Genomic DNA, 7905 nt, shown 5'->3' on the forward strand with positions numbered 1-7905 from the left:
GCCCGTTCCTTTCCCCCGAGATTAGAGAAACCTTGGAGATACCTCCCTGCTAAAAACACCCTTGCTTAAACACACACACACATTTTGTCCCGGCCTTCTACTAGACCTTATGGGACTAACCATTCAGTACATTAATTGTTCATTATCCATGCTACATAACTACTAATTAATAATGGATTATTGATTAATTTACCTTTATTAGATAATTCTCTTATCAGAGAGTGATGTCTTATTTTGTCTATGCAGCACTGCACATTGATCAACTGCACATGAACAACTTATTCTGAACAGAGAGGAAACTGTTTGGAACGATGCTCCCTTCTTAGCAACTTTCTTGGCCGCACCACCTGCCGCAGGCTCTAAAGAAACAATGTTGAAATAATTAGCAATACTGCATGGCCTGTTATTTTAGCTATGTGAGATGAATTAAGATGGTCTTCATGGTCAGTTGATCTAATTTGATCAGGTAATATAAACTAAAAATGCATGGTTACTGTCTGTTGCAGAGAAGGTTGCATAAAGCATACACAGTATTTTGACAGATTACTTCTGGTACAGCTGCAGAACACACTCATTCAACGGGTCCTTGTTCTTCTCTAGCCAGCCAGTGATACTGTAGTCCACAGTACCAGCATAGTGCACCAGGGAGAAGTGGGCCTCAGGTTTGCCTTTGACAATCTTTGGCTTTTGGAAAGCTTGGTTCTTTCCAAGATGCTGGTCGTAGAGTTTGTTCTTGAAAGAAGTGTCTATTGACTTAGGGAACATACACTCCTCTTCAAAGATGGAGAAGATGCCCAATGGCTGGTGGACAAGAGATGATTCATTACTGAGAATAACTAGTCAAATGCAGGCCATTCAACATGATTAAATCAATGTATATGGTTTTTGACAATACCTTCTCAATAAGCTCATTGCAGGCAGCCAAGTCCATACCAAAGTCAATGAACTCCCAGTCTATTCCTTCCTTCTTGTATTCCTCTTGTTCCAACACAAACATGTGGTGATTGAAAATCTGATGCAGCTTCTCATTAGTGAAGGAGATGCAGAGCTGTTCCAGTGTGTTGTACTGAGGGAATATGAAAGTATTATGCAAATGAATGACTGAGGATCAATGTATGCTTATTTCATTTCACACAACATTAGTAATGAAAGATATCAATATGTTGGAACCATACTTCAAAGATCTCAAATCCAGCGAAATCCAGACCACCAATGAAATGTTGTCTGGACTGCTTTGTATCCAGTTGTTGGTTGATCCTTAAGACCATCCAAAAGAACATCTTCTCATAGACTGATTTGGCAAGGGCTCCAATGGAGTTGTACACCTATAATGTATAGAAAATATCCTCTTAGTTGACTATTGCTAAGTCTAAACACTCGTAATGTCTATGTCTTGTTGCCACACTTGCTGAACGCTTTATCCTTTGGTGACATACTCATTCCCAACCTTTACTCTGGAATAGCAGAGATTTTTGAGCAGGTCAGCAGAGTTCAAGCCCATCAGGTATGCTGCTTTCTCAGCTTATGTATAGAGAACACAACAATACTTTACAAACAGAGCAGACAACCATCAATTTATGACATTACAACTTTTGTTTTGTTAATACCTGTTCTCTATGACAAAGATTGATGACTACCTGATTAATTGTATTTGATTCAGTTTTGATATACACAATCATATGATGAAGGGTTTTTAGAGTGTTCCCCCTCACCCTCGGTGCCATCAGGTTCTGCCTGTTCCTCACGCTACTTCTGCTTGAACTTCATGTTCCCATGATGCATTATGGCTCCAGTCAACTTGTTGATGCCCACTTTTTCATCAGCAGTAAAACCCAGGATATCAATAGCTTCCTGTGCCATAAAAGAGGGCCATCAAAGCTATCTGAAAAGAAACCATGCATATTTGATCCACTTAACTCAACTCACATCAGTAGCTATCAATTCATCTGCATCGTCTATGCTCTTCACGGTGATTTCTCCTTGACTTATAAAGGCAAAGTCATAGGGGTTGGTGGTGATGAGAAGCATATCTGAAAGGGGGAAATTCAATTAGACTGGGGTCCCTAAATGTCTTCTTTTTTTAAAGTACATTTTTCCCAATGTTTTTAGGAATATCACTAGCAGCAACAGAATAGACAAGTTTGGAATGACATACAGTACCTACAGTAGAAAAGAGGACAATATCTTCGTTTTAACTTTATTTCTCAACTCCTAATATTGAGCAAATTACACTCACCGGAGCCAGTTACACTAACTGGAGTATCTGACATACGTAGACTTTGAAAAAGCACCCACAAACAGGATACTGTACCTGTCACGCCCTGACCATAGAGAGCCCTTGTTTCTCTATGGTGTAGTAGGTCAGGGCGTGATGAGGGGGTGTTCTAGTTTAAAATTTCTATGTTGGTGTTTTGGTTTGGTTCCCAATTAGAGGCAGCTGGTAATCGTTGCCTGTAATTGGGGATCATATTTAAGTAGCTATTTTTCCCACCTGTGTTTGTGGGATATTATTTTGTGTTTGTGCACCACGTAGTCACGTTTCGTTGTTCTTTTATTGATTTATTTGTTTTTGCTTAAAGTTTCACTTTGTAATAAATATGTGGAACTCAACATCTGCTGCGCCTTGGTCCCGTTCTTACGACAACCGTGACAGTATCCGTGCATTTTTCTCTCAATATCAAATTTCTGTGTAACAATTAAGTACCTTACCGTTATTTGTTTTCAATTAAAATGGTCAAAAAGAAACAAAAATAGCTTCTTAGCAAAGAGAATTTTCTCAAGCAAGAATTTTGCTAGGACTGTCTGGGAGAGGTCTGAGTGGGGAGGGGAAAATGGAAAGTTTGCTGTTATTGGAACTCTCTTTCTTATTGGTTTATAAATGAATAAATGATGTCACCATAGAGTGATGTCGCCATGGAAGGCCAAAACTCCATACCACCAAAACGGGCTGACATTTTTACACGAAAAGGACATTATCATAAGTTTCACAATTTCACAGTATTATTCAAACCTTGTAGTGTGGAAATATATATACTGTATATAAAAGCTGCTCTTAGCAAAAATGTATTTGGAGTTATGATTCACCTGATGACAAGACATGCTAACGTATGATGGGGTCCCGTATGATGGGGGTCACATTTGATGGGGGTCACATATGATGGGGGTCATGTATGATGGGGTCCCATATTATTTGCTTGTGTGTGTGTGTGTGTGAGAGAGAGAGGCTTAGTAAGAGAGATACTGCAGTATGTCAAGATTCTACGTACCAATAAGCTCTGGCTTCTTGTTGCAAGTAAGCTGGTAGAATATATGGTAGCTCCTCTCAGCACCCAATTGAAATGTCACTCGAAATTTTTCCAGCAGATCTTTCAGTAACAAAGCAGAATTAATTCAACATCACTCATACAGTATATGGATAAAGTCAGGAAATGAATTTTAGCAACAAAACAAATGTTGTACTTACACACTTCAATATCTACTGAGGACAGTTTACCTGTTGTACCACAGTGTATTGTAATGAATTTGCCCTTTTTGAGAAAATAAAAGTGTCTTAATGTAAGTTTAACGTTGTTCAGCTCTTATTGCTACGCTTCTGCATAAAAAACTATTCTGTTGGATTCTGGTTTCACTCACAAAGCGAGAGGAGTTGTCGTTCCTCACTGTCTTGGCATTCCCAAAAGCCTCCAGCAGAGGGTTGGCCTGGATGATTTGATCCTCCAGGGTTCCCTGCCACAAGAAAGGAAATGTATCTGACATCCATTTCTGTACAGCACCAGTCAAAGCCCATTTCTGTACAGCACCAGTCAAAGCCCATTCCTGTACATCACCGGTCAAAGCCCATTTCTGTACAGCACCAGTTAAAGCCCATTTCTGTACAGCACCGGTCAAAGCCCATTTCTGTACAGCACCGGTTAAAGCCCCTGCACTACAAAAGGTATAGACTTACCTTCATCTTGCTGACTGGTTCTTTTTTCTGGTCCGCAGACACTGCGATTGTCGCAAAGTACTGGATGACACGTTTGGTGTTTACAGTCTTGCCTGCACCGGATTCTCCACTCTTGAAGAAAAATATCCGATTATTGTGTAATTCGAATATACTTAACTGGCAACTACTATATCTGCATCAATTAAAAAAAGAAAAACACATGATACTCGCGTGATTAGGATAGACTGATGTTCCAGATCTAAAGAAAAATAAGCACAATAAGTTGGATGTTCAAAATCACAATATGTAATGAAAAGACATTTAAAGCAGTGGGTGACATACCCATTAGCATGAGCTGATAGGCATTATCAGAGAGGGCGAAGATGTGAGGTGGGACCTCCATCCTCTTCTTCCCTCTGTAGGCGCTCACCACCTCTGGGTTATAGACCGCTAGCCACTTATAGGGGTTCACAGTCACACAGAACAGCCCAGAGTAGGTCTGTCAATACAAAATAAATATATATGCCCTTGTTAGATACATTTAACAATGAGATTATCAATTTAATAAAATGTGTATCAGTGTGAAAGACTTGCATAGATCATCCATGCTGCGTAACGCTCTTTGAGGTTATACAGCACAGAGGGCTCATTGAGGTGGGTCATCATAACCATTTCCTCCATTTTATCAAACTTGGGAGGGTTCATTGGAAAGACTTGGTCCTCCTTGACTGTTAAAGTCTGGAAAATAGAAACAAAATACAGCAGGGTTCTGAAAGCTGCTGAAGGCAAGCCTCCAATCTGGCACATTGAATGGAAATGAGCCCATGTTGCCACTGACTGCAACAACATTGGTTCCACCGTGGACCTACTCTGTCATCCAGGGTCTGGACGGTGACTTTGTCTCCGTCTTTGTTCTGGACGAGCCTCTTCACATGGAGCTCTTTGTCATCACTGACGTAACAGGCTGTTTTGGCGTCAAAGGGCGTAGACTGAGCCTCGATCTTCTCCTTCTCTGACTTCCTCAGGTACTGGGAAGCTGGCCCGAAGATGGACATTTCTCCCTCCCCGCTCATTTTGGCCTCTAAGAATACAGTATAACACATTTAACCTCAGGCTTTTTCTTCCTTGAAAGTCAAAGATTAAATTGTCATTTGTCATTCTACCTACCTATTTCTTGCAGCTTACTGCAATCACTGAATCCCTTGACACCAAAAAAGCTGTGCGTTTGAACGGTCCAGAAGCCTGTCTGAGAATGCAACCACATAACATGGAAATCTGCTTTTTAACATGAAGTTATAAGAATTCAGCTATTCTTGTCAAGCAGGGGGGAGACTTACCTTGTTGCTGATGCTAGGGGGTAATGGGCAAGCATTGTTTGAGCTGCATGAACCTGTTGCCCATGGATAACTCCATTAAGCACAAGGTACTCTATGGTTATATTTAGGCCTACCACTCGTGCACTATGATATGTCACATTTCCATTCAATAAAGAACCTGACATCAATGCATTATTAACCACAACCAAAAGAGATTGCAACGAACTGTGACTGTTTAGTTCTATGCTCAGTGATCTGGTCATACGTTTCTCTCTCTATACATACATATAATAATATATAGAGCCATGGATATTAATGACAATATTACATGATACTCCCAATATTTCATAGATGAAAAACTAGCTGAAATACTGTAACTTACATATAAAGATGATATAGTAACAATGCAAGCCAAACGATAGGGGGGAAACATTTGCGCCAGTAATATCTGTCAAAGCATTCATCTGCTGTTGTTGAGAAGAGCATTTGAAAATGACCCCAAAGCTATAAATATGAGTTGTGCTTAGTAGGCACTTTGGACACACTCCCTATTCATTCATCCAGGTTGTTGCATTAATCAAGATCCAATTTCATAGACTCGGCTACATTTAAAATAAAGTAGGGGTACTCTACTAAATATTCCATATCAGACTTAACATTGGCCAAAGACAACTTTACGTACCATAGTTACAGTATGAGCAAACTATATAAATTATGGGCTAATAGATTTGTCCCTTTTTCCTCTACCCTGGGAAATGTGATATAACAGAGACATCTGACAACCAGCAGCTTGTTTAATGACTGTCTTAGTGTGGTTGCTATTTCAGTGATTGTAGAAAAGTAACATGATTACTCAGACACGTTTAAGCAGATTTGAAGAGGGTTGTTTCCCTTCTTTTTAAAGGATAATTCAGGTTAATTGGGATGGAAATACTGGCGTACAAAGCCCCGGACTTGGATACAGCTGTTTTAACAATAAGTACATAGCCACAGTCCAATCCAAACAGCAGTTACAGTATGAACCCTGTTCTCTCCTGTTCATCAGAATGGCAGAATTAACCGGCATAACTTATATGTCCACTCTACAGACCATATTATTCACAAAGAAGTAAAGTTAATCATTTTCATGTCACCTTTTGTTCATTGTTAAGGGGATACTTCGGGATTTTGGCCTTTTATCTACTTCCCCAGAGTCAAATTAATTAGTGAATGCCTGTCACGCCCTGACCTGAGAGAGCCTTTTTTATGTCTCTATTTAGGTTTGGTCAGGGTGTGATTTGGGTGGGCATTCTGTCCTTTTTTCTATGTTTTTGTATTTCTTTGTTTTGGCCTGGTATGGCTCTCAATCAGGGACAGCTATACTTCGTTGTCGCTGATTGGGAGTCATACTTAGGGGTTTGTTTTCCTTTTGGGTTTTGTGGGTAGTTGTTTTCTGTCTTGTGTGTGTTCACCTGGCAGAACTGTTGGCTTTCGTTTTCTTGTTTGTTTTAAAGTGTTTCATTAAATATAATTATGACCACTTACCACGCTGCATCTTGGTCCTCTCTTCCAGACGATCGTTACACTGCCATAATCAACATCCATGGCACCTGGGGAACAGTGGGTTAACTGCCTTGCTCAGGGGCAGAACAACAGATTTTTACCTTGTCAGCTCAGGGATTTGATCCAGCAACCTTTCTGTTACTGGCTCAAAGCTCTAACCACTAGGCTACATGGTGCCCCTGACTGGAAGTCTATGGGTATCTACTAGCATGCTAGCAGATATTCATAGACTTCTAGTCATTGAGCTAACGCTAGTTTGCAATTGCGCTTGTTAGCAACTTCAGTCAAACTGCACGCAGAGACATAAATATGGTATCCACAAGTTCATCTCACTCTGGGGAAGTCCCGAAGTATCCCTTTAAGACAAGGCTTTATTAGAACATTATTATACCATGTGACTGTAGAGTGCAATGTCACAGCAAGGTGAGCGATAGGACAGTGTACTCACATAGTGACATCCAAGTGTATGCCAACTAGAAATTAACAAAGCAGGATTTGTATTTCACTTTGATTGAACATTTGATATGTCATGGACAGCAGGATAGCCTAGTCTGCAAGGGCTTTGAACTTAATATTCACACAAGGTGTCCTTACACAATGAATGGATGGGATAACAAATGAATGAATGCATACATAAACTGAGAACGATCAAATAAGACATTGCAGTTCAAGTTGTTGGATACTGAATATTGTGCTTTGGGGTGACAAACGTAATTCAATTTGAAGAATTACAGATCATGTATTGAGACGTCAGATACTGTTTATTTATGTATCTGTTGCTTGGTGTAACATTTTATGGATTTTAAATTGTCAAATCAAATATTCTAAAGGCTATTCCTTTTCATTCTGTATGAGTGAAAGCATCACACTGCTTGTTTCACCATTATCTTCCACAAGAGGATGCTTACTTACTGAGCTTAAGCAACTCCTTGTTCTTAACGTAGCTACATCAATCACGTTCTGGTGTGAAAAGCTTCTAGTACAAGATGTCGATGACAATAAGCAAGCCTTTCAAACCTGTCGTCTTTCATGTCAAACTGTACAGTAATAGGGCCTGCCTGACTAGAAGGCCTCCTTCACAGATGCACGCATGCACACAGACAGACAGACAGACAGACAGAC

At 40.0% G+C, this 7905-nt stretch overlaps 1 pseudogene; it reads right to left on the reverse strand.

Annotated features, from left to right (window-relative positions):
• LOC115171439 (myosin heavy chain, fast skeletal muscle-like) overlaps nt 1-5065 on the reverse strand; it is a 36876-nt pseudogene extending 31811 nt beyond the window's left edge.
• Between the last annotated feature and the right edge of the window lie 2840 nt (nt 5066-7905).

The sequence above is a fragment of the Salmo trutta genome, chromosome 32, assembly GCF_901001165.1.
Source record: "Salmo trutta chromosome 32, fSalTru1.1, whole genome shotgun sequence".
Lineage (NCBI taxonomy): Eukaryota > Metazoa > Chordata > Actinopteri > Salmoniformes > Salmonidae > Salmo > Salmo trutta.